The sequence below is a fragment of the Eumetopias jubatus genome, unplaced genomic scaffold (genome assembly GCF_037043125.1).
Source record: "Eumetopias jubatus isolate StellerSeaLion01/CBP00866 unplaced genomic scaffold, mEumJub1_p1.0 scaffold_6, whole genome shotgun sequence".
Classification (NCBI taxonomy): domain Eukaryota; kingdom Metazoa; phylum Chordata; class Mammalia; order Carnivora; family Otariidae; genus Eumetopias; species Eumetopias jubatus.
The window spans coordinates 112491529-112519162 of NW_028274812.1; positions in this window are offsets into that span (position 1 = coordinate 112491529).

Here is a 27634-nt window from a genome sequence, read left to right on the forward strand (position 1 = left end):
AAAGGTCTCGAATACACAACCTAAGCCTACACCTAAAGGAGCTGGAGAAAGAACAGCAAATAAAGCCTAAACCTAGCAGGAGAAGAGAAATAATAAAGATCAGAGCAGAAATCAATGAAATAGAAACCAAAAGAACAGTAGAACAGATCAACGAAACTAGAAGCTGGTTCTTTGAAAGAATTAACAAGATTGATAAACCCCTGGCCAGACTTATCAAAAAGAAAAGAGAAATGACCCAAATCAACAAAATCATGAATGAAAGAGGAGAGATAACAACCAACACCAAAGAAATACAAACAATTATAAGAACATATTATGAGCAACTATTTGCCAGCAAATTAGATAACCTGGAAGAAATGGGCGCATTCATAGAGATGTATCAACCACCAAAATTAAACCAAGAAGAAAAGGAAAACCTGAATAGACCTATAACCACTACGGAAATTGAAGCAGTCATCAAAAATCTCCGAAGAAACAAAAGCCCAGGGCCAGATGACTTCCCAGGGGAATTCTATCAGACATTTCAAGAAGAATTAATACCTATTCTCCTGAAACTGTTCCAAAAAATAGAAATGGAAGGAAAACTTCAGAGCTCGTTTTATGAGGCCAGCGTTACCTTGATCCCAAAACGAGACAAAGACCCCATCAAAAAGGAGAATTACAGACCAATATCCTTGATGAACATGGATGCAAAAATTCTCACCAAAATACTAGCCAACAGGATCCAACAGTACATTAAAAGGATTATTCACCACTACCAAGTAGGATTTATCCCTGGGCTGCAATGTTGGTTCAACATCCGCAAATCAATCAACGTGATACAATACATTAACAAAAGAAAGAACAAGAATCATATGATCCTCTCAATAGATGCAGAAAAAGCATTTGACAAAGTACAGCATCCTTTCTTCATCAAAACTCTTCAGAGAATAGGGATTGAGGGTACCTACCTCAATATCATAAAAGCCATATATGAAAAACCTACAGCGAATATCATTCTCAATGGGGAAAGGCTGAGAGCTTTTCCCCTAAGGTCAGGAACGCGGCAGGGATGTCCACTCTCACCACTGCTATTCAACATAGTATTAGAGGTCCTAGCCACAGCAATCAGACAACAAAAGGAAATCAAAGGCATCCAAATCGGCAAAGAGGAAGTCAAACTCTCACTCTTTGCAGATGATATGATACTGTATGTAGAAAACCCAAAAGACTCCACCCCAAAACGGCTAGAACTCATACAGGAATTCAGTCAAGTAGTAGGATATAAAATCAATGCACAGAAATCAGTGGCCTTCCTCTACACCAACAACAAGACAGAAGAGAGACAAATCAAGGAGTCAATCCCATTTACAATTGACCCCAAAACCATAAGATACCTAGGAGTAAATTTAACCAAAGAGGCAAAGGATCTGTACTCAGAAAACTATAAAATACTCATGAAAGAAATTGAAGAAGACACAAAGAAATGGAAAAACGTTCCATGCTCATGTATTAGGAGAACCAACATTGTGAAGATGTCAATGCTTCCTAGAGCAATCTACACATTCAATGCAATCCCCATGGAAATACCATCCACTTTTTTCAAAGAAATGGAACAAATAATCCTAAAATTTGTATGGAACCAGAAGAGACCCCGAATAGCCAGAGGAATCTTGAAAAAGAAAAGCAAAGCTGGTGGAATCACAATTCCGGACTTCCAGCTCTATTACAAAGCTGTCATCATCAAGACAGTATGGTACTGGCACAAAAACAGACACATAGATCAATGGAACAGAATCGAGAGCCGAGAAATGGACCCTCAACTCTATGGTCATCTTATCTTTGACAAAGCAGGAAAGAATGTCCAATGGCAAAAAGACAGTCTCTTCAACAAATGGTGTTGGGAAAATTGGACAGCCACATGCAGAAGAATGAAACTGGACCATTTCCTTACACCACACACAAAAATAGACTCCAAATGGTTGAAAGACCTAAACGTTAGACATGAGTCCATCAAAATCCTAGAGGAGAACACAGGTAGCAACTTCTTCGACCTCAGTCGCAGCAACTTCTTCCTAGACACATCGCCAAAGGCACGGGAAGCCAGGGCAAAAATGAACTATTGGGATTTCATCAAGATAAAAAGCTTTTGCAGAGCAAAAGAAACAGTCCACAAAACCAAAAGACAACCGACAGAATGGGAGAAAATATGTGCAAATGACTTATCAGATAAAGGGCTAGTATCCAAAATCTATAAAGAACTTATCAAACTCAACACCCAAAGAACAAATAATCCAATCAAGAAATGGGCAGAAGACATGAACAGACATTTTTCCAAATAAGACATCCAAATGGCCAACAGGCACATGAAAAAGTGCTCAACATCGCTCGGCATCAAGGAAGTCCAAATCCAAACCTCAATGAGATACCACCTCACACCAGTCAGAATGGCTAAAATTAACAAGTCAGGGAACAACAGATGTTGGCGGGGATGCAGAGAAAGGGGAACCCTCCTACACTGTTGGTGGGAATGCAAGCTGGTGCAACCACTCTGGAAAACAGTATGGAGGTTCCTCAAACAGTTGAAATTAGAGCTACCATTCGATCCAGCAATTGCACTACTGGGTATTTACCACCAAAGATACAAATGTAGGGACCCGAAGGGGTACGTGCACCCCAATGTTTATAGCAGCAATGTCCACAATAGCCAAACTGTGGAAAGAGCCAAGATGTCCATCGACAGATGAATGGATAAAGAAGAAGTGGTATATATACACAATGGAATATTATGCAGCCATCAAAAGGAATGAGATCTTGCCATTTCCAACGACGTGGATGGAACTGGAGGGTGTTATGCTGAGTGAAATAAGTCAATCAGAGAAAGACATGTATCATATGACCTGACTGATATGAGGAATTCTAAATCTCAGGAAACAAACTGAGTTTTACTGGAGTGGTTGGGGGTGGGAGGGATAGGGTGGCTGGGTGATAGACATTGGGGAGGGTATGTGCTATGGTGAGCACTGTGAATTGTGCAAGACTGTTGAATCACAGATCTGTACTTCTGAAACAACGCAACATAATTTAAGAAAAAAGAAAAAGAAGAAGATAACAGGAGAGGAAGAATGAAGGGGAGTAAGTCAGAGGGGGAGAGGAACCATGAGAGATGATGGACTCTGAAAAACAAACTGTGGGTTCTAGAGGGGAAGAGGGTAGGGGGATGGGTTAGCCTGGTGATGGGTATTAAAGAGGGCACATTCTGCATGGGGCACTGGGTGTTATGAACAAACAATGAATCATAGAACACTACATCAAAAACTAATGATGTAATATATGGTGATTAACATAAAAATAAAAAATAAAAATAAATTAAAAAAAGATTTCCTCATATCAGTGAGGTCATATGATACATGTCTTTCTCTGATTGACTTATTTCACTGAGCATAAAACCCTCCAGTTCCATCCAGATCATCACAAATGGCAAGATCTCATTTGTTTTGATGGCTGCATAATATTCCATTGTGTATATATACCACTCCTTTCTTATCCATTCATCTGTCGATGGACATCTTGGCTCTTTCCACAGCTTGGTTATTGTGGGCATTGCTGCTATAAACATTGGGTTGCACGCACCCCTTCGGATCCCTACATTTGCTTCTTTGTGGTAAATACCCAGTAGTGCAATTGCTGGATTCTATGGTAGCACTATTTTCAAATGTTTGAGGAACCTCCATACTGTTTTCCAGAGTGGTTGCATCAGCTTGCATTCCCACCAACAGTGTAGGAGGGTTCCCCTTTCTCTGCATCCCCGCCAACATCTGTTGTTCCCTGACTTGTTAATTTTAGCCATTCTGACTGGTGTGAGGTGGTATCTCATTGAGGTTTTGATTTGGATTTCCCTGCTGCCAAGTGATGTTGAGCACTTTTTCATGTGCCTGTTGGCCATTTGGATGTCTTCTTTGGAAAAATATCTGTTCATGTCTTCTGCCCATTTCTTGATTGGATTATTTGTTCTTTGGGTGTTGAGTTTGATAAGTTCTTTATAGATTTTGGATACTAGCCCTTTATCTGATATGTCATTTGAAAACACCTTCTCCAATTCTGTCGGTTGTCTTTTGGTTTTGTGGACTGTTTCTTTTGCTGTGCAAAAGCTTTTTATCTTGATTGAATCCTAATAGTTCATTTTTGCCCTTGCTTTCCTTGCCTTTGGCGATGTTTCTAGGAAGAAGTTGCTGTGGCTGAGGTCGAAGAGGTTGTTGCATGTGTTCTCCTTTATGATTTTGATGGACTCATGTCTCACGTTTAGGTCTTTCAACCATTTGGAGTCTATTTTTGTATGTGGTGTAAGGAAATGGTCCAGTTTCATTCTTCTGCATTGGCTGTCCAATTTTCCCAACACCATTTGTGGAAGAGACAGTCTTTTTTCCATTGGACATTCTTTCCTGCTTTGTCAAAGATGAGTTGACCATAGAGTTGAGGGTCCATTTCTGGGCTCTCGATTCTGTTCCATTGATCGATGTGTCTGTTTTTGTGCCAGTACCATACTGTCTTGATGATGACAGCTTTGTGATAGAGCTGGAAGTCCGGAATTGTGATGCCGCCAGCTTTGCTTTTCTTTTTCAAGATTCCTCTGGCTATTCGGGGTCTCTTCTGGTTCCATACAAATTTTAGGATTATTTGTTCCATTTCTTTGAAAAAAGTGGATGGTATTTTGATGGGGATTGCATTGAATGTGTAGATTGCTCTAGGTAGCATTGACATCTTCACAATGTTTGTTCTTCCAATCCAGGAGCATGGCACGTTTTTCCATTTCTTTGTGTCTTCTTCACTTTCTTTCATGAGTATTTTATAGTTTTTTGAGTACAGATCCTTTGCCTCTTTGGTTAAATTTATTCCTAGTATCTTATGGTTTTGGGTACAATTGTAATGGGATCGACTCCTTGATTTGTCTCTCTTCTGTCTTGTTGTTGGTGTATAGGAAGGCCACTGATTTCTGTGCATTGATTTTATATCCTGCTACTTGACTGAATTCCTGTATGAGTTCTAGCAGTTTTGGGGTGGAGTCTTTTGGGTTTTCCACATACCGTATCACATCATCTGCAAAGAGTGAGAGTTTGACTTCCTCTTTGCCAATTTGGATGCCTTTGATTTCTTTTTGTTGTCTGAATCCTGTAGCTAGGACTTCTAATACTATGTTGAATAGCAGTGGTGATAGTGGACATCCCTGCTGTGTTCCTGACCTTAGGGGAAAAGCTCTCAGCCTTTCCCCATTGAGAATGATATTGGCTGTCGGTTTTTCAGAGATGGCTTTTCTGATATTGAGGTAGATACCCTCTATCCCTATACTCTGAAGCGTTTTGATCAAGAAAGGATGGTGTAGTTTGTCAAGTGCTTTTTCTGCATCTATTGAGAGGATCCTATGATCCTTGTTCTTTCTTTTGTTAATGTATTGTATCACGTTGATTGATTTGCAGATATTAAACCAACCTTGCAGCCCAGGGATAAATCCTACTTGGTCCTGTTGAATAATCCTTTTAATGTACTGTTGGATCCTATTGGCTAGTATTTTGGTGAGAATTTTTGCATCCATGTTCATCAAGGATATTGGTTTGTAATTCTCCTTTTTGATGGGGTCTTTGTCTCGTTTTGGGATCAAGGTAATTGTGGCCTCATAAAACGAGCTCTGAAGTTTTCCTTCCATTTCTATTTTTTGGAACAGTTTCAGGAGAATAGGTATTAATTCTTCTTGAAATGTCTGATAGAATTCCCCTGGGAAGTCATCTGGCCCTGGGCTTTTGTTTCTTGGGAGATTTTTGATGACTGCTTCAATTTCCTTAGTGGTTATAGGTCTGTTCAGGTTTTCTATTTCTTCCTGGCTCAACTTTGGTAGTTGATATATCTCTAGGAATGCACCCATTTCTTCCAGGTTATCTAATTTGCTGGCAGAGTTGCTCATAATATGTTCTTATAATTGTTTGTATTTCTTTGGTGTTGGTTGTGATCTCTCCTCTTTCATTCATGATTTTGTTGATTTGGGTCATTTCTCTTTTCTTTTTGATAAGTCTGGCCAGGGGTTTATCAATCTTGCTATTTCTTTCAAATAACCAGCTCCTAGTTTCTTGGATCTGTTCTACTGTTCTTTTGGTTTCTATTTCATTGATTTCTGCTCTGATCTTTGTTATTTCTCTTCTCTTGCTGGGTTTGGGCTTTATTTGCTGTTCTTTCTCCAGCTCCTTTAGGGGTAGGGTTAGGTTGTGTATTTGAGACCTTTCTTGTTTCTTGAGAAAGGCCTGTATTGCTATATACTTTCCTCTTATAACTGCCTTTGCTGCATCCCAAAGATTTTGAACAGTTGTGTTTTCATTTTCATTGGTTTCCATGAATTTTTTTAATTCTTCTTTAATTTCCTGGTTGACCCATTCATTCTTTAGTAGGATGCTCTTTAGCCTCCATGTATTTGCGTTCTTTCTGACTTTCCTCTTGTGATTGAGTTCTAGTTTCAAAGAATTGTGGTCTGAAAATATGCAGGGAACAATCCCAATCTTTTGGTAACAGCTGAGACCTGATTTGTGACCTAGGATGTGATCTATTCTGGAGAATGTTCCATGGGCACTAAAAAAGAATGTGTATTCCATTTCTTTGGGATGGAATGTTCTGAATATGCCTGTGAAGTGCATTTGGTCTAGTGTTTCATTTAAAGTTTTATTTCCTTGTTGATCGTTTGCTTAGAAGATCTGTCCATTCCAGTGAGGGGGGTGTTAAAGTCCCCCACTATTACTGTATTTTTGTCAATGTGTTTCTTTGCTTTTGTTATTAATTTCCTTATATAACTGGCTGCTCCCATGTTCGCGGCATAGATATTTACAATTCTTAGATCTTCTTGTTGGATAGATCCTTTAAGTAGGATATAGTGTCCTTCTTCATCTCTTATTACAGTCTTTGTTTTAAAATCTAATTTGTCCTATATAAGGATTGCCACCCCAGATTTCTTTTGGTGTCCATTAGCATGGTAAGTGGTTTTTCACCCCCTCACTTTCAATCTGGGGGTGTCTTTGGGTCTAAAATGAGTCTCTTGCAGACAGCATATTGATGGTCTATTTTTTTAATCCAATCTGATAGCCTGTGTCTTTTGATTGGGGCATTGAGCCCATTTATATTCAGGGTAACTATTGAAAGATATGAATTCAGTGCCATTGTATTGCCTGTAATGTGACTGTGAATGTATATTGTCTGTTTTCCTTTCTGGTCTATGCTGCTTTTAGGCTCTCTCTTTGCTTAGAGGACCCCTTTCAATATATCTTGTAGGGCTGGTTTCGTGTTTGCAAATTCCTTTAGTTTTTTTTTTTTTTTTGTCCTGGAAGCTTTTTATCTCTCCTATTTTTAATGACAACTTAGCTGGATATAGTATTCTTGGCTGCATATTTTTCTCGTTTAGTGCTCTGAAGATATTATGCCAGTCCTTTCTGGCCTGCCAGGTCTCTGTGGATAGGTCTGTTGCCAATCTAATATTTCTACCATTTTAGGTTACATATCTCTTCTCCCGAGCTGCTTTCAGGATTTTCTTTTTGTCTCTGAGACTGGTAACTTTTACTATTAGATGTCAGGGTGTTGACCTATTTATCCCGATTTTGAGAGGGGTTGTCTGTGCCTCCTGGATTTTGATGCCTGTTTCCTTCCCCATATTAGGGAAGTTCTCTGCTATAATTTGCTCCAATATACCTTCTGCCCCTCTCTTTCTTTTTCTTCTGGGATCGCATTTATTCTAATGTTGTTTCATCTTATCGTATTGCTTATCTCTCGATTTCTGCCCTCGTGATCCTGTAGTTGTTTCTCTCTCTTTTTCTCAGCCTCTTTATTTTCCATCATTTCGTCTTCTACATCGCTGATTCTCTCATCTGCCTCATTTATCCTACAGTTATTGCCCCCATTTTTGATTGCATCTCATTAATAGCCTCTTTGTTTTCGACTTGGTTAGATTTTCATTCTTTTATTTCTCCAGAAAGGGTTTCTCTAATAACTTCCACGCTTTTTTCAAGCCCAGCTAGTATCTTTAAAGTCATGATTCTGAACTCTAGGTCCGACATCATACTAATGTCCGTATTGAGTAGGTCCCTGGCTGACGGTACTACCTCTTGTTCTTTTTGCTGAGGTGATTTGTTTCGTCTTGTCATTTTGTCCAGAGGAGAATAGATGAATGAGAGAAAAAAATGCTAACAGGTTAACAATGTCCCCAGCAAATATACTCTATACAAATCAGAAAAGACCTGAAACCAGGGGAAAAGAAAGGGAAAGAAAGAAAAAAGAAAGGGAAAAGATAAAGAAAAAGAAAAAGATAAAAACAAACAAAAACAGAACAAAACAAAAATAAAAACAGAATATGATCAAATATGATCCGGCTAGTGCATAGATCAGTGCCACACACTAGATTTTGGGTGTATTTTGGTCTGTGAGATAAAAGTGCCTCCTAAAATTTTAAAGGAAGAAAGACTTATATATGTACAAAATAAGGGTTGATACAATGAAGGGATGTGACTGTCAAAATGAAAATTATGAAAGATTTCATAAAAGGAATTGATAAGAAGTTGTTTGGAAAAAGAAAGAAAATTTTTAAAAAAAGAAGAAAAAAAAGGGAGAGAATGTGATCAGGCAGGAGACTAGAACGAAGCCATACACTAGTGATTTAGGGTATATTTTGATCTGTTAGAAGAAACTGTATCTCAAAATTTTAAAGAGAGAACAACTTATATATATATGCCAAAAATAAGGGTAACTACTATGAAGGGATAAAATATGATTCTAAAAATGTTTTTTTAAAAAAAGGGATTGATAAGATGTTGGTTGAAAAAGGGAAAAAGAAAAATTCAAAAAAAAAAGTTAAAAAAATTAACTTTGAAAAACTAATGAATCATGATTAAAAAGCCATGAATTCTATGTGCAGTATTCCCCTAGTGCTGGAGTTCTCCCATTCTCCTTGATGGGTAAACTTGGTCTTGGCTTGCTGGCTGTTCGTGCTGATATTCTGGGGGAGGGGCCTGTTGCCATGGTTCCCAAATGTCTTTGCTGGAGGCAGAATTGCCCCGCCCTTGTTGGTCCAGGCTAAGCAATCTGCCCGGGTTTGTTCTCAGGAGCTTTTGTTCCTTGCAAGCTCTCGGTACAGCTTTGGAGGACCAGAGTGAAAATGGTGGCCTCCCAATCTCTGCCTGGAGGAGCCGAGAACTCGGGTCCCCGCTCCTCAGTGCGCCCCCAGAGAAAAGCAGTCACTCCCGTCTCCCCATTCTCCAGCCGCAGTCCGTGCTCACCCTGCCTGTGACCGAGTGTTTCTATCTCTAGCACCTGACCCGGTGTGGAGTCTCCAAACCCAGCAGATCCCTGCGATGCGCTCCCGCGCCGCTCCTCCCATTGGAGGAAGGGGAGTCTCCCTCGCTCTCCCGGTTGTTGGGTCCCTGCTGGAAGAGCAGTGGCCCAACTGGGCTGCGGATCACAGTTTATGGCAACCCAGAGCTGAGAGCCCGCTCCTCGTCTCTGTCTCTGCAGCCGGTTTCCTCCAGGAGCTCTGCCACAGTCAGGCACCCCTGGTCTTTCTGTGACCCCAAGGATCCTGAGACCACACTGTCCCGCAAGGGTTCCACCCCCCGCTTAGCCACTGGAGTGAGGTCCCTCAGCGGAGCCGACTTCTAAAAGTTCTGATTTTGTGCTTCGCGGCTCTATCACTTGCTAGAAGTGGCCAATGGAGGTCCCCTCCCCCGCCATCTATCCTCCCGAATATCGCCTCACATTCACTTCGACGCACGTCCTACCTTCCAGTAAGTGGAAGGTTTTCTGTTCGCTTTTATGTTCAGAGAGTTGTTGCTATTCTTTTCTTCGATCTCCTGTTGAGTTCGTAGGTGTTTAGAATGGTTTGATCCGTATTCAGCTGAATTCCTGAGAACAGACGAAATCCAGGTCTCCTACTCCTCCGCTGTCTTGCTCCACCCCTACCTGTTATTTTTTAAATAGCTCTCTATTAGATGTTAACATAAGAGAGTCTCAACCTTATTAGCTATGAACATAGTATAATTTGTGTAATTTTTGGCAGCACATGGTGCCACCATCCGGTGGTACTGAGTGCAAGGTTGGAGGCATCTAAAGGCAAAGGGTCATTCACATCACAGAGCAGGTCTTGGTTACAAACATCACGTAGGTGGGGGAGATGAGCAGGGGGGAAGTAGTGTGTGCTGCATGTATTAACAGCTTTGAGACCTCCACTGGGCCTCCCAGAAGTCCCCATTAGTGACCAAAGCTAGGTCAAGGGAACCCAAGGAACATAGGCTACATGTTCTTCCCCACAGCCTTTTTACACTTCAGAGATCAAATCCTGCCTGCTACCTGTTTTAAGACTTTTTTTTTTTTTAAGAGCAGTTTTAGGTTCACAGCAAATGCAGGGGAAACTAGAAAAACTTCCCATATGCCTCCTGCCCCCTACAACTTCCCTTATTATCACCATCTCACACTAGAGTGGTACATTTGTTACAAGTGATGAACCTACATTGATACATCATAATTACCCGAAGTCCATAGTTTAAGTTATTATTCACTCTTGGTGTTGAATTTTCTGTGGATTTGAACAAACGTATAATGATATGTATCCATCATTCTTTTGTCTTACAGAGTATTTTCACTGCCCTAAAATTCTGTGCTCTGCCTATTCATACTTACCCAGCCCCTTCTCTGCTTCTCCCCCAACTCCTGGCAACCACTGATGGTTTTGCCTTTTCCAGAATATCATTTGGGGTTAGAACCATACCATTTGTTAGCCTTTTCAGAGTGGCTTCTTTCACTTAGTAGTATATATTTAGGGTTCCTCCATATCTTTTCAGAGCTTGATAACTCATTTATTTTTAGCAGTTAATAATCATCCATTGCATGGATATACCACAGTTTGTTCATCCATTCATGTACTGAAAAATTTTGGTTGCTTCCAAGTTTTGACAATTATGAATAAAGCTGCTATAAACATCCATGTGCAGGTTTTTGTGTGGACATAACTTTTCAACCCCTTTGGGTAAGCTAAGGAACATGATCACTGGATTGTATTGTAAGACTATGTTTGGTTTTGCAGGAACCACAAAACGGTCTTCTAAAGTGGCTGTATCATTATACATTCCTACCAGCAATGAATGAGTTTATTTCTCTACATCCTTGCCAGCATTTGGTGTTGTCAATGTCTTAAATTTTGTCTGTTATAATAGATGTGCAGTAGCATTTCACTGTCTTTTTAATTTGTACTTCTCTGATGACCTATGATGTTAAACATCTTTTCATGTGTTTATTTGTCATCTGTATATCTTCTTTGGGAAGACGACTATTAAGATTTTTGGCCCATTTTTAAATTGGGGTATGTGTTTTCTTACTGAAATTTAAGAGTTCTTTACATATTTTGGATAACAGTTCTTTATTAGATATTTCTTTTGCAAATATTTTCTCCCAGTCTGTGGTTTTTCTTCTCATTTTTTTAACATTGATTTTTGTAGAGAACAAGTTTTTAATTTTAATGAAGTCTAGCTCATCAATTATTTCTGTCATAGATCATACCTTTGGTGTTGTATCTAAGTCATCTATGGCAACCATAGTCCTACTCAAGGCCTCTTAGGCTTTGTCCTATGTTATCTTCTAGAGTTTAGTTTTACATTTTATACTTAAGTCTGTGACAACCTGTTTTTGTAAATCTGTATTCAACACAGCCACACTTATTCATGGACTTATTTTCTGTGCTGCTTTCATGCTACAGCCACAGAGTTAGTATCAAATCAGACTGTCTGACCTACCAAACCTAAAATACTTACTCTCTGGTCCTTCACAGAAAAAGGCTGCTGATCCCTGGTGTGAAGCCTTTATTAAATTCATTGCACATATGTAGAAACTGAGATTCTATATATTTAAACAACTGGATTTAATTTAGAGCATGTTAGTGGTTGAGCCAGCTGGTCAACTAGGACTTCAGATTCCATCTAAGTCTTTTTCCACTTGTCCATTCTATAGAAATTCTGTGCAGATCTCCTTAGCTCAGAGTGTTTGATTAAAAAAAAAAATAGTGTGTTGGATCCCTAACATCCTTCCTTTCCATTCTTACTCTCCTAAGAGCCAAGGTGGCCTAACCCATCTTTTCCAGAGCCCCTTGTTAAAGGAAAACTGTGAAGTGATTTCAGTTATATGGACTCAATTTTGAAGGCAAAGGGGATGGGGCCAGTAGCTCTCAGGGGCCCTCCTGAACAAAGAGCCCAGTTGGACTGATATTTAGGAGACATGACACCCAGGGAGATGAAACCCCAGAGACATTTCTCAGATTTCTGAGGCTAGTTTGGGCTTTTAGATGTTTACCGTGTTGCCATCAAGCCCACTATAACTTGTCACATGTGAATCCTGATGTGTTCATTTAGAAAACAGAACCCAGGAACCCCCTTGTCCTCACTGTCTTCCTCTGAATTTTAAATGCCAATATTTCACCCTCATCTTTCTCATTAGCTTTTTTCTCTAGCTCACTATATCTTGCTCACTGTCTCCTATGTGTGCCCCCCCACCTCCCTCTCCCATCCCTCCCCCTCTGAGTTCATCTGAACATTCAGTCCCTGAAGCACTCCATTTTATCCTAATCTATCAGCTCCCTTCCAGATTCCCTTCTTTCCCCATCCATCACTTCAACTACTCTATTACTCTCAACTCAGATCTTGCCCAGTTGTCCTTACACATACCTGGCAAACCTCCAACTTTGAATCAATCCCATTGTTCACTTTCTCCCTCCTACCACTAGCTTACTCTAAGCTTCTGGGGACAATCATAAAACCATGAGGCATGAAGCCACTACAAATTTCTCTGCTCTACACTCATCAGAAACCCACCTCAGCACACACATACCTTCTTTCAACTGCTGCTTCTCCCCTTTCCTCAGAAACAAACTATGGTAGACATTTGTTGGTTGATTTCTCAGCATCCACTCCTTCTCCTCCCCAAATCACCCAGCCTTTCCTTTGAGGAAATTCCCTGTCCCCATTCCCAATGATACTGTTTGGGTGGGTTTGACCTCATTTCTATTTCTAGGGATGGGCCCTGATGAGCCTAAGCTAATCAGCTCTGCAGTTTCTCTGGCCAGAGTGATTGGTTCATCATGGATGAGCACACCACCCAGTTTGGGCCAATGAGACACCAGGAGACAATTGTAGGGTCTTCTGGGAAATAAGCATTCTGTCTCTTCTGCAGGAGCCCCAGAGGAGACCTTCCCTCTCTGGGGGTTGTAGTGTGGGTATGGTGTCTCTAACTGCTGAAACACAGGGGCAGGGTGGACAAGATGAATCTCAGCAACCAGGTGGAATCCTGAGCCTCTGGGTCAAGCTATGCCTGCATTCAGACCTGCCTTTAGACTGTCAAGGTCTATCAGTAAATTTACTCATTATTTTTAAAGCAGTTTGTGTTGAGCTTTTTATTATTGCAACTTAACTTAAGCCTTGTTCCAAAATTTTACCTCTACCTTCAAATCCCCCATTTCACTCCACCCCCAGCAAATAATCTTTTCTCCTGGTTCAAGGAGGAAACAGAGACCAACTAGCAGGAACGCCATCAGCTTATTTCCTTGTCACCTGCAAGTGTTTCTGAATCTGAAACAATCTTCTTCCTTCTAGGCTTTCTCTCCACATGCTCAGAAACTCAGCTTCTCCTGTATCTTTGACTTCTTTCTTTCCACTTCTTCCTTCACTTGTCTTTCATCCAGTTTAGAGTGTTTCCCAACATGAAAACACTCATAACCTTTCTCAACCCCACCTCCTCATGTCCCTGTCTTTATTCTATCCTCCTTTGCCAAATTTCTTGGGGGGAAAATGTAGCAACTTCAGTTGGGGGCATGTTCAAATAGGGATAGGGTTTCCACATAGTAGGCAGGTTTGCATAGGAGAGAGAGAGGTGGCTCAACACAGAGGCCTGTGCGGGAGACACAGATTGGAGCCTCACTGGCCTTTGTTATAATGGAAGCCACTGAAGTTGGTGGGACCTCCCAGTGAGTATGAAGAGTAGGAACAGGAAGAGAATTGAGGTGGAGCTTTGGGGGACATGGATGCTTTGCCGGGGGAGTGGGAGAAGGCATCTTTGAGATCATGGCAAATGTTCGGTGGTAAGAGGAAAATAAGAAAGAAGGCTGTTCCAGAAGCCAAGAAAAAAGCATGCTCCAAGGAGGAAATTGTCAGGCAACTGCTACCAAGAAGTCAAGTATGATAGGACAGGATCATGGGATTTGTCAGTATCTAGAGTTTCAAAGTGGCTGGAACAGAAGCCAGCTTTCAGTCAGGTAAGAGAATAAATGAGAGGTAAATAAAAGGAGGAAAGAACAACTATATGATTTTTCCCCCCTTTCCAACTGTCTTAGTTCAGATTTCTCCAAGAACAGACCCTGGATGAGTACTTAGGCACAGTTAGTGTATTTGTTAGATGAACCCTGGAAATGCAAATGAAGTAGGGCAAAGGGGAGACAGGGAAGGGAGAAAAGACAGTAAAGGTGGCACTAATTGACAAGTCTATGCACCAGGTCTCAGAATGGTTCCCTGGACATGTATCCACTGACTCCCATGCTCTTTTAGTTAGAGATGCCTCTGGAGGCATCTTCCCCACCAACACTCCACCCTTGTACTTGCCAAACAAACTCCTGTAGCATTTGAGAAAACCCTCAGATTCCAGGTGGGAAGAATTCACTGTACTTGACCTGAAAACCACAGCTGCTATGAATGCTGAAGGTTCAGGGAGTCTGGGATAGGGCATCAGCCCATTGTCTGCCATACCAACCCCACCCATGACCCCTTCACCAAGTCACATAGCTAACCTTTTGGAATGTAACTCAAAGCAGGCATGACAGAGTAGATAAAAAATGCACTATGCCAACAGGAGATTAATCCTTGCAGAGGTAGGAGAGGTCTGATTGAGTTGTAGATGAAAACATTTCCCAGCCCCATGTTCTATTATTAAAACAGGGGCCAAAATTAGGGGCTGGAGTAGGGAGAGGTGCAGATGGTATCACAACACTCTGCCCTTGGATCCATTGTTGTAGAAGGGTGGGGAGGGATGGAGCCAACCCCTTGTTAGGTCATCTTACTACATTTTTCCTTTTTGACTGAACTCTATATATTCTATATTAAATGGCCCAATGACTTGACCTTTCTTTTCTTGCATGTACCTGTACATCATCATTGTTCCTCAACAATTACTGATCATGTACTGTGTGCTAGGAGCTGGAGAAATAATTTGCCCTAAAGGTGAGCAATGAACCTTAGACCCAGCCAAGAAATGGCTGGCTACAGGACTGTGACCATGCAGTCTTGAAACAAGCATGGACGTAAGATAACCCAGTAGGCAATAACTCCTCCTCCTTCCCTCTCCACTCTCAGCCCTTTCTCTGAAGGTCAAGGATGGAAGAAAAGCAAGGTGTGCTGGGGAAAGAATAAAACTGAGAGGGCTGGAAGAGACTGGCTGTGCTTCAAGCTGAGCCGAAGTTTGGTGGAGTTGTGAGCGACACAAACAACCTCCAGCTACACCACGTTATGTCTCCCTTCTATTGTATTGTAGAGGCAGAATTGTGAGGGCACATCCATGCCTCCTGGATACACGGTCTGGAGAAGGGGGAAACAGCCAATGAATGAAAAGCCAGGACCTAGGGGTAAACTCTTAGGAAGAATGATCCCAGTGGGTGACCAAAGGAAGTGAACTGAAGAGTTGGACACCTGTGATCTTAGGTCTTCTCTAGATGACCTCAGTTTGGTTAGCTTTGACTAATCACTAGCCCCTCACACATTTCTGGGGCCCTTTTTGTGTCTGAAAAAAAGGCTCTATAGATAACAACACATGGGGAAGAAGCACGCATATTTATAAAGTTACAAATGCTGGGATATAGGAAAGGGGAATCATGAGCATTTAGGAGGCCTTAATGGTGGACTTGTTGTAGAAGCACAGTGGAAGATTATGCCAGGACTGAGGTCTGTGGTTCAAGTTGGAGACAAACAGTTTTCTTATTGTCATACTCTCACACCCATGACTAGGATGGTACCACTCACTGCTCAAGGGCACACTCCTCTATTCCCTTAAGCTTCCAGCTGAAGCCCCCTTTCTTTCTCCAGGGAGCAGCCCTGACCATTTGCTCAGGTGTGACCTTGCAGCTTTTTCCAGGCTCACAATGGCTGCTCCTTCTAGCTTTCCAAGCTCTCTGCCAGTGTGCATGAAGAAACTCAAACTGCAGCTCTGAAATTTTCCTTGATGACCCAGCAAAAGGAGACAGGAATGTGGGAACTGTGTGTTTGCAAGAGAGCAAATCCATTGTAACTTCTCTCCACTCACTGTCCTCCAGAACTGCAAAATGGCTTCTACTCTCCCTGTGAGCTCTTTTGAGGTCTCTGCATTAATTTTTTCTTGTGTGTTCTTGTGCATCCCACATGGGAAATGCCCATTTTTATAACTACAGTGATGAGTAGCCCTGCTTAGGTGTTGGCTGCCTGTTGCACAGACGTCATGAAGGGTCCAGTGGTGCCAGACACGGATGGGATGACGGCTTGGAAGATAGATGGCAGATAGACCAATGGATGTCAGAGGTAGGTTGGAGTGGCTGAAAGGCCACCCCCAGATGCACTTACTTAGAGAATAGAGAAGGTAGCTAACAGCCAAGATACACCACAAAGAGTTCAGCAACCAATTCCAATAAAGTAGGTAACAATTCTGAGTGTCCAAAGTGCCAGGCATGACTGTAAGCCCAAGCTCTCTGTACTGACTCTTCTACCTTCGCACACCACAAGGAAGTCCTGTTGTTTCCTTCTAATTACGAAACAATGGAGGCATAGACCGCTACCTTACTCAAAGTCAGGTGGCAAGTGGTGGGAACAAGATCTGACCCAGCCACCCTGGCTCCAGAGCCCATGCTCATAATCACTGCATTTCTACCTTGGAAGGGTTGCAAGCTCCCTGTCCTACAAAGACTTGCTAAGGGTAAGGGTCCTCTCAGATCGTCTAGAAGAATAAATTGTTCCCTTCCAAGTGCCAGCCTTATACATACTAGGCCAGGTTAGCCCTTACACACTTACAATCTGTACATGTGCTGGAGAACTCTTCTCCTGGCCAACTGTGCCTTAGCTTTCTTGGGGTGATATAAAGTATGTATGATTGTTGGGGACACTGTACAGATAGGGCACCATCCTCAGGCTCTGTGTGACAGTACTGCAGGTCCTTTCCTGCAGTAAGAACTTTTGAAGCAGAACAAGGGTTAGTTTCCCAGATGTCTCCAAGAGCTACCAACAAGCCCTTAGACCACTTTAGGGCTCATGGTACACCATGCCTATATCCCACTGTGTACCAGAAAGGATTTAAAACAGACCATGCATGGTGTCAATCTATTCTCCCAGGGTAGTCACACAGGGAAGGAACTGAGGGACTAGCACCCAGACTCCACTTTTCTCCCCACTCTGATCTCCTGCCAGTGTTTCCCATTGGACAAACCCAATCAGAAGCCAGAGGGTGAGTTGCACCTCCACGGGTCAGCCTTCTAAGGCCCAGAGCAAGGTGGAGAAGATAGAGAGAGGGTCTGGAGGTACAAAGAGAAGATATCCCCTACCCAAAGCGAAAACTCTGATTTCCTTCTTAGGGTCAGTGTTGCATAGTATATGGACTGCCCCAATCCTCCAAACCTCAAGAGGAAAATAATGTCTTTGATCTTAACCAAGGGAGGAAACAGAGTTGTAGAACTCTATCCTCTTCCCCAAGGAGGGAACTAGAATTAGAAGGGGAAGTGTATACTCTTCCCTCTGATGAAACATTATAAAGATTATTATTTTTAAGTTACTTCTGTCCCAATTCTGTATTACCTCATGTCCACAATTATTTATCCATAATTCCAAAATCCAAACTACTTCTGGAAACAAAGATTTTTTCATACTTTGTCAGCAAAATATGACCTACTGACATGAACTATTTATAACTATTATTCTACTTAGTGGGAATGCCTATTTTCTTGCAGAACAATTATTTGATTATTGAAGACTTCCCTAGATCCTGTGTTATATAACATATTCATATACTTTTATATACACATACAATGTATATAACTTATAGTCTATGACTTTTCAAAACTCTGAAACATTTCTAAATTCCAAAATCTATCAGGCCCCTAGGACTTCAGATAAAAGATTCTGGACTTGTGTTCTCATTCACTTTAACTCCATAATATTCTTTAGAAAAGAGAAAGGTAATGTTATGTTCTTCATTTAGAATTAATAGACTTTCTTTACTTGGACTTTGACTTGGATATAATATAAAGTTCTTTTAACTCAAAATTAGTTTATCTCCCTGCCCCCTTTTGAATGTTATATACAATTGTGAAAGACAGTAGACTATGGCACAGAATACTAGGAGGCTGGAGATGAGCCAGCTAAAGGATACTCAGAATTTTCTGAACAGACTGAGGGGTATGGTCAGAGTCAAGGGCACTAATGAAGTCAGTGCTTAAGAGCACAGATTCTAGAGCCAGACTTCCAGAGTTCAAATCCCGGGTTCACCACTTACTAGCTACGTGCTCTTGGGCTTGTTACTTAACCTCTTTGTGCTTCATCTTATATTTTAATAATACAATCAAATCCCATTTAACTGATTATTTACAGCCACCATCCTGTGAAGTAGGTAAAACAGGCAAGTTTCCCATATAAGGAAACCAGAGAAGTTAAGTAACTTAAGGGCTCTTTCCAATTCCCCAGCTGCCTAATTACAGAGACTTGCCCCTCCCTGACTGCTCCAGGAGAGGAACATGTCACTTGGAGTTTCTTGGCCCAGCCAGTTCTCAAGCAAGCAGGAAGAACTTCAGGGGTGTTTCCAGAAATATTAGCCTTTTGATATTCTTTGTGTTACATCTCCACCCTGATGATTTAACAAACAGCAATTGCATAAACCAGAGAGTGAAACCTGATTTTGCTTGCAGAGGAATCAAGCCTGAGTAAGTGGATTTGATTGCCTTAGGAGAATTAGAGGCTAGTTTCTAGTTTAAAGAACCAAGAGTGAGTTGCTTTTCTTCTAAATGCATGGGCCTTAACACAGTTAACTTCAACTCCATAGGTATGAGTAAAATAAAGTCATGTGTATGATCATCTTTTGCCTCCCTAGGCCTGGTGGGAAGGAAAGGAGAGTCAGAGGGGTAGATATCCAGACCACTCTCTCTTGTCCTGCCCTCTGCTCCCCTACTGTGCTTTCCATAGATGGAAAGCAAACAGAACCTGGGGGCAAGGAGGCCATGGAACCAATCTTTTAAAGCAGAGCATAGGGCAGAGAGAGGTAGAAAAGGATCCCCCAGGTAAAAGTTGGGTAAATAGAGAACAAACAGCCCAGAATTCCACCAATCCAGATATCAAAGGGCATCCCTTTCCTGCAGTGAGGACAGGAAATACCTTTAAAAAAAAAATAGTAAGTCCTAGGAAGAATTCACACTTATTAATTATCCATCGCTGTGTAACAAGTCTACCCCACTAGAAACTAGCTTAAAACATGTATCTATTATCTCACACAGTTTTGAGACTCAGGATCTGGCAGTGGCCATCTGGCTTGGGTAACACATGAAATTGCAGTCATTTGAAGCTTCCCCTGGAATTGGAGGACCTGCCTTCAGGATGGCTCCCTCACAAGGCTATTGGCTGGAGGCCTTAGTTTCTCACGTCTTTCAGCAGGTCACATCTGTTTCTGGTCATGTTGGCCTCTCCAAAAGCTGCTCAGAACATGGCAACTGTCTTCTCACGGAGTGAGTGAATTAAGAGAGAAAGCAAGGAGGGAACCACACTATCTTTGATTAACTACCCTCAGAAGCTTCACACCATCACTTTGCCACATTCCATTTGTTAGAACTCTAAGTTCAGCCCCCAGGTAAGCAGTGGGAAACGAGGTCCATCTTTTGAAGTACGGAGTATTTAAGCTGTGCGCTCGGTCGAAGAGGACGATCTTCCCCGATAGCGGAGGATCGTTCTTCGGTCAAGGGTATCCGAGTAGCTGTGCTCCGCTGCTAGAACCTCCAAACAAGCTCTCAAGAATTTATGGGCCTATTTAAAGCAACATACACTCAGAAAGAGGTTAGGAGGAGAAATCGTTCGGGGTGATTTCAGAATAGGGCTGAAGGACCAGTCCACAAAAGATCTGGGAAGATGTCAGAAAGCTCTTGATGCCCTTCCAGGCTTCCTCTTCCCCACATACCAGGGCCTCAGGGCTCCCTGGGAGTTGGGGCCCTGTCAGGACCCATCATTCTGGGCAATCTCTCTGCCTTCTCAATCTTCCCAACTCATTGTTATACCTACCCCATTTCCTTTATTGCTCTTGGCTACCCATTCTTAGAAATTAGTTAAACTAATTTGAGGTATTCACAGCTTATAATGGACCCACAAATCCCTTACAGGGGTTACCTAATTCTAATAAATGTTCCCCTGGAGACTTAATAAACCCAGAGGAATCAATCTCTATAATCATTTCATGTGGGGAAGGGATGATTTCAGTGACACTAGTAAAGACACTCCTGGCTCCCAAACAATACTATAACAGAGCACTTGCTTACACATTATATGACTTAATTGTCCCAACAAAAATGAAGACAAGTTTATGACTACTAAGTGACAAGGAACCTAAACCAGTAGAGAGAAAGTGACCAAATGGCAGAGGTTAAACATGAAGTGTGGGGTTGGTTCTCAGCGTGGGGCTCCTTCATTGAACCTGATCTGTTAGGGAGGACCCCTGAAGCCATCATCCCACCACTATCCCCTTAGCAAAATAGGTAGCCCACTCCAGGAATCCAGGGAAATAAGGGAGTTGGCATGAATTTATTTTATTTTCAATGGTTTGGGGAAGACCAAGGCTCTGTGTAGACACAGAGCAATTATAAAGCACTCTAGGATGCCTCTGCGTCTGCAAAAGATTAGGGAATATATATTAAGGTGGCAATTCTCAAACTTTTTGCCAGGAACTACCTGTACTCTTAAAAAGTATCAAAGACCCCAAATAATTTTTGCTTTTGTGTGTTATATTTACTTGATATCTATTTGGTATATCAATTTAATTTATATTTACCATATTAGAAATTAAAACAGAAAAATCTTAAATATTTAGTCATTTAAAAATAACAAAGTCAGTAAATCATATTATATGTTAGCATAACACTTTTAATGAAATAACCATTTTCAAAAAAAATAGGGAAAAAAGTGGTCTTTTTTTTTTTTAGTTTTTTTATTGTTATGTCAATCACCATATATTACATCATTAGTTTTTGGTGCAGTGTTCCATGATTCATTGTTTGTTCATAACACCCAGTGCTCCATGCAGAACGTGCCCTCCTCAATACCCATCACCAGGCTAACCCATCCCCCTACCCCCCTTCCCTCTAGAACCCTCAGTTTGTTTTTCAGAGTCCATCATCTCTCATGGTTCGTCTCCCCCTCTGACATACTCCCCTTTTCTTCCTCTCCTGTTATCTTCTTCTTTTTCTTTTTTCTTAAAATATGTTGCGTTATTTGTTTCAGAAGTACAGAACTGTGATTCAACAGTCTTGCACAATTCACAGCGCTCACCGTAGCACATACCCTCCCCAATGTCTATCATCCAGCCACCCCATCCCTCCCACCCCCAACCACTCCAGTAACAGTTTCTTTCCTGAGATTAAGAATTCCTCATATCAGTGAGGTCATGTGATACATGTCTTTCTCTGATTGACTTATTTCACTCAGCATAACACCCTCCAGTTCCATCCACGTCGTTGCAAATGGCAAGATCTCATTCCTTTTGATGGCTGCATAATATTCCATTGTGTATATATACCACTTCTTCATTATCCATTCATCTGTCGATGGGCACCTTGGCTCTTTCCACAGTTTGGCTATGGTGGACATTGCTGCTATAAACATTGGGGTACACGTACCCCTTCGGGTCCCTACATTTGTATCTTTGTGGTAAATACCCAGTAGTGCAATTGCTGGATCGAACGGTAGCTCTAATTTCAACTGTTTGAGGAACCTCCATACTGTTTTCCAGAGGGGTTGCACCAGCTTGCATTCCCACCAACAGTGTAGGAGGGTTCCCCTTTCTCCACATCCCCGCCAACATCTGTCGTTCCCTGACTTGTTAATTTTAGCCATTCTGACGGGTGTGAGGTGGTATCTCATGGAGGTTTTGATTTGGATTTCCCTGATGCCGAGCGATGTTGAGCACTTTTTCATGTGCCTATTGGCCATTTGGATGTCTTCTTTGGAGAAATGTCTGTTCATGTCTTCTGCCCATTTCTTGATTGGATTATTTGTTCTTTGGGTGTTGAGTTTGATAAGTTCTTTATAGATTTTGGATACTAGCCCTTTATCTGATAGGTCATTTGCAAATATTTTCTCCCATTCTGTCGGTTGTCTTTTGGTTTTGTGGACTGTTTCTTTTGCTGTGCAAAAGCTTTTTATCTTGATGAAATCCCAATAGTTCATTTTTGCCCTGGCTTCCCATGCCTTTGGCGATGTTTCTAGGAAGAAATTGCTGCGGCTAAGGTCGAAAAGGTTGCTACCTGTGTTCTCCTTTAGGATTTTGATGGACTCCTGTCTCACGTTTAGGTCTTTCAACCATTTGGAGTCTATTTTTGTGTGTGGTGTAAGGAAATGGTCCAGTTTCATTCTTCTGCATGTGGCTGTCCAATTTTCCCAACACCATTTGTTGAAGAGACTGTCTTTTTGCCATTGGACATTCTTTCCTGCTTTGTCAAAGATAAGTTGACCATAGAGTTGAGGGTCCATTTCTGGGCTCTCGATTCTGTTCCATTGATCTATGTGTCTGTTTTTGTGCCAGTACCATACTGTCTTGATGATGACAGCTTTGTAATAGAGCTGGAAGTCCGGAATTGTGATGCCGCCAGCTTTGCTTTTCTTTTTCAACATTCCTCTGGCTATTCGGGGTCTCTTCTGGTTCCATACAAATTTTAGGATTATTTGTTGCATTTCTTTGAAAAAAGTGGATGGTATTTTGATGGGGATTGCATTGAATGTGTAGATTGCTCTAGGTAGCATTGACATCTTCACAATGTTGATTCTCCCAATCCATGAGCATGGAACGTTTTTCCATTTCTTTGTGTCTTCTTCAATTTCTTTCATGAGTATTTTATAGTTTTCTGAGTACAGATCCTTTGCCTCTTTGGTTAGATTTATTCCTAGGTATCTAATGGTTTTGGGTGCAATTGTAAATGGGATCGACTCCTTGATTTGTCTCTCTTCTGTCTTGTTGTTGGTGTATAGGAATGCCACTGATTTCTGTGCATTGATTTTATATCCTACTACTTGACTGAATTCCTGTATGAGTTCTAGCAGTTTTGGGGTGGAGTCTTTTGGGTTTTCCACATACAGTATCATATCATCTGCAAAGAGTGAGAGTTTGACTTCCTCTTTGCCGATTTGGATGCCTTTGATTTCTTTTTGTTGTCTGATTGTTGTGGCTAGGACCTCTAATACTATGTTGAATAGCAGTGGTGAGAGTGGACATCCCTGCCGCGTTCCTGACCTTAGGGGAAAAGCTCTCAGCCTTTCCCCATTGAGAATGATATTCGCTGTAGGTTTTTCATAGATGGCTTTTATGATATTGAGGTATGTACCCTCTATCCCTATACTCTGAAGAGTTTTGATCAAGAAAGGATGCTGTACTTTGTCAAATGCTTTTTCTGCATCTATTGAGAGGATCCTATGATCCTTGTTCTTTCTTTTGTTAATGTATTGTATCACGTTGATTGATTTGCGGATGTTGAACCAGCCTTGCAGCCCAGGGATAAATCCCACTTGGTCGTGGTGAATAATCCTTTTAATGTACTGTTGGATCCTATTGGCTAGTATTTTGGTGAGAAATTTTGCATCCATGTTCATCAAGGATATTGGTCTGTAATTCTCTTTTTTGATGGGGTCTTTGTCTGGTTTTGGGATCAAGGTAATGCTGGCCTCATAAAATGAGTTTGGAAGTTTCCCTTCCACTTCTATTTTTTGGAACAGTTTCAGGAGAATAGGTATTAATTCTTCTTGAAATGTCTGATAGAATTCCCCTGGGAAGCCATCTGGCCCTGGGCTTTTGTTTCTTGGGAGATTTTTGATGACTGTTTCAATTTCCTTAGTAGTTATAGGTCTGTTCAGGTTTTCTATTTCTTCCTGGTTCAATTTTGGTAGTTGATACATCTCTAGGAATGCACCCATTTCTTCCAGGTTATCTAATTTGCTGGCATAGAGTTGCTCATAATATGTTCTTATAATTGTTTGTATTTCTTTGGTGTTGGTTGTGATCTCTCCTCTTTCATTCATGATTTTGTTGATTTGGGTCATCTCTCTTTTCTTTTTGATCAGTCTGGCCAGGGGTTTATCAATCTTGTTAATTCTTTCAAAGAACCAGCTCCTAGTTTCGTTGATCTGTTCTACTGTTCTTTTGGTTTCTAGTTCATTGATTTCTGCTCTGATCTTTATGATTTCTCTTCTCTTGCTGGGTTGAGGCTTTATTTGCTGTTCTTTCTCCAGCTCCTTTAGGTGTAGAGTTAGGTTGTGTATTTGAGACCTTTCTTGTTTCTTGAGAAAGGCTTGTATTGCTATCTACTTTCCTCTCAGGACTGCCTTTGCTGTATCCCAAAGATTTTGAACAGTTGTGTTTTCATTTTCATTGGTGTCCATGATTTTTTTTAATTCTTCTTTAATTTCTTGGTTGACCCATTCATTCTTTAGTAGGATGCTCTTTAGCCTCCATGTATTTGAGTTCTTTCCGACTTTCCTCTTGTGGTTGAGTTCTAGTTTCAAAGCATTGTGGTCTGAAAATATGCAGGGAATGATCCCAATCTTTTGGTACCGATTGAGACCTCATTTGTGACCTAGGATGTGATCAATTCTGGAGAATGTTCCATGGGCACTAGAGAAGAATGTTTATTCCTTTGCTTTGGGATGGAATGTTCTGAATATGTCTGTGAAGTCCATTTGGTCCAGTGTGTCATTTAAAATCTTTATTTCCTTGTTGATCTTTTGCTTAGATGATCTGTCCATTTCAGTGAGGGGGATGTTCAAGTCCCCCACTATTATTGTATTGTTCTCAATGTGTTTCTTTGCTTTTGTTATTAATTGCCTTATATAATTGGCTGCTCCCATGTTCGGGGCATAGATATTTACAATTGTTAGATCTTCTTGTTGGATAGACCCTTTAAGGAGGATATAGTGTCCTTCCTCATCTCTTATTACAGTCTTTGTTTTAAAATCTAGTTTGTCTGATATAAGGATTGCCACCCCAGCTTTCTTTTGGTGTCCATTAGCATGGTAAATGGTTTTCCACCCCCTCACTTTCAATCTGGGGGTGTCTTTGGGTCTAAAATGAGTCTCTTGCAGACAGCATATGGATGGGTCTTGTTTTTTAATCCAATCTGATAGCCTGTGTCTTTTGATTGGGGCATTTAGCCCATTTACATTCAGGGTAACTATTGAAACGTATGAATTTAGTGCCATTGTATTACCTGTAAGGTGACTGTTAACTGTCTGTTGTCTGTTCGTTTCTGCTCTTTGCTGCTTTTAGGTTCTCTCTTTGCTTAGAGGACCCCTCTCAATATTTCTTGGAGGGCTGGTTTCGTGTTTGCAAATTCCTTTAGTTTTTGTTTGTTCTGGAAGCTTTTTATCTCTCCTTCTATTTTCAATGATAGCCTAGCTGGATATAGTATTCTTGGCTGCATATTTTTCTCGTTTAGTGCTCTGAAGATATCTTGCCAGTCCTTTCTGGCCTGCCAGGTCTCTGTGGATAGGTCTGTTGCCAATCTAATGTTTCTACCATTGTAGGTTACATATCTCTTCTCCCGAGCTGCTTTCAGGATTTTCTCTTTGTCTCTGAGACTCGTAAGTTTTACTATTAGATGTCGGGGTGTTGACCTATTATTATTGATTTTGAGAGGGGTTCTCTGTGCCTCCTGGATTTTAATGCCTGTTTCCTTCCTCACATTAGGGAAGTTCTCTGCTATAATTTGCTCCAATATACCTTCTGCCCCTCTCTCTCTCTCTTCTTCTTCTGGGATCCCAATTATTCTAATGTTGTTTCGTCTTATCATATCACTTATCTCTCGAATTCTGCCCTCGTGATCCTGTAGTTGTTTCTCTCTCTTTTTCTCAGCCTCTTTATTTTCCATCATTTGGTCTTCTATATCGCTGATTCTCTCTTCTGCCTCATTTATCCTAGCATTAGTGCCCCCATTTTTGATTGCACCTCATCAATAGCCTTTTTGATTTCGATTTGGTTAGATTTTAGTTCTTTTATTTCTCCAGAAAGGGTTTCTCTAATAACTTCCACGCTTTTTTCAAGCCCAGCTAGTATCTTTAAAGTCATGATTCTGAACTCTAGGTCCAACATCGTACTAATGTCCGTATTGAGTAGGTCCCTGGCTGACGGTACTACCTCTTGTTCTTTTTGCTGAGGTGATTTCTTTCGTCTTGTCATTTTGTCCAGAGGAGAATAGATGAATGAGAGAACAAAATGCTAACAGGTTTACAACGTCCCCAGCAAATATACTGTATACAAATCAGAAAAGACCTGAAACCAGGGGAAAAGAAAGGGAAAGAAAGAAAAAGGAAAGAGATAAAGAAAAAAAAAAGATAAAAACAAAAACAAAACAATACAAAAAAGGCAGAATATGATCAAATATGATCAGGCTAGTGCATAGATCAGTGCCACACACTAGATTTTGGGCGTATTTTGGTCTGTTAGAAAAAAGTGCCTCCTAAAATTTTAAAGGAAGAAAGACATATATGTACAAAATAAGGGTTGATACAATGAAGGGATGGAAGATGACTGTAAAGATGAAAATTATAAAAGATTTTATAAAAGGACTTGGTAAGATAAGTTGTTTGAAAAAAGAAAGAAGATTTAAGAAAAAAAAAAGGAAAAAGGGAGAGAATGTGATCAGGCAGGAGACTAGAACAAAGCCATACACTAGTGATTTAGGGTATATTTTGATCTGTTAGAAGAAACTGTACCTCAAAATTTTAAAGAGAGAACAACTTATATATATATGCCAAAAATAAGGGTAACTACTATGAAGGGATAAAATATGACTCTAAAAATGAAAAATAAAAAAAATTTTTTTAAAGGGATTTATAAGATGTTGGTTGAAAAAGGGAAAAAGAAAAAAAAAGAAAACTAAAAAAAACAGTCAACAAAAATTAACTTTGATGAAATAATGAATCATGGTAAAAAAAAAAAAAAAAAGCCATGAATCTATGTGCAGTATTTCCCTAGCGCTGGAGTTCTCCTATTCTCCTTGATCGATCAACTTGGTCTTGGCTTGCTGGCTGTTTGTGTTGATCTTCTGGGGGAGGGGCCTGTTGCTGTGGTTTCCAAATGTCTTTGCCGGAGGCGGAATTGCCCCGCCCTTGTCGGTCCGGGCTAAGGAAGCTGCTCCAGTTTGCTCTCAGGAGCTTTTGTTCCCTGCAAGCTCTCGGTACAGCTTTGGAGGCCCAGGGCAGAAATGGTGGCCTCCCAATCTCCACTCGGAGGAGCTGAGAACTCGGGGCCCCGCTCCTCAGTGTGCCCCCAGAGAAAAGCAGTCACTTCCGTGTCCCCGGTCTCCGGCCGCACTCCGTGCTCACCCGGCCTGTGATCAAGCGTTGCTATCTCTGGCACC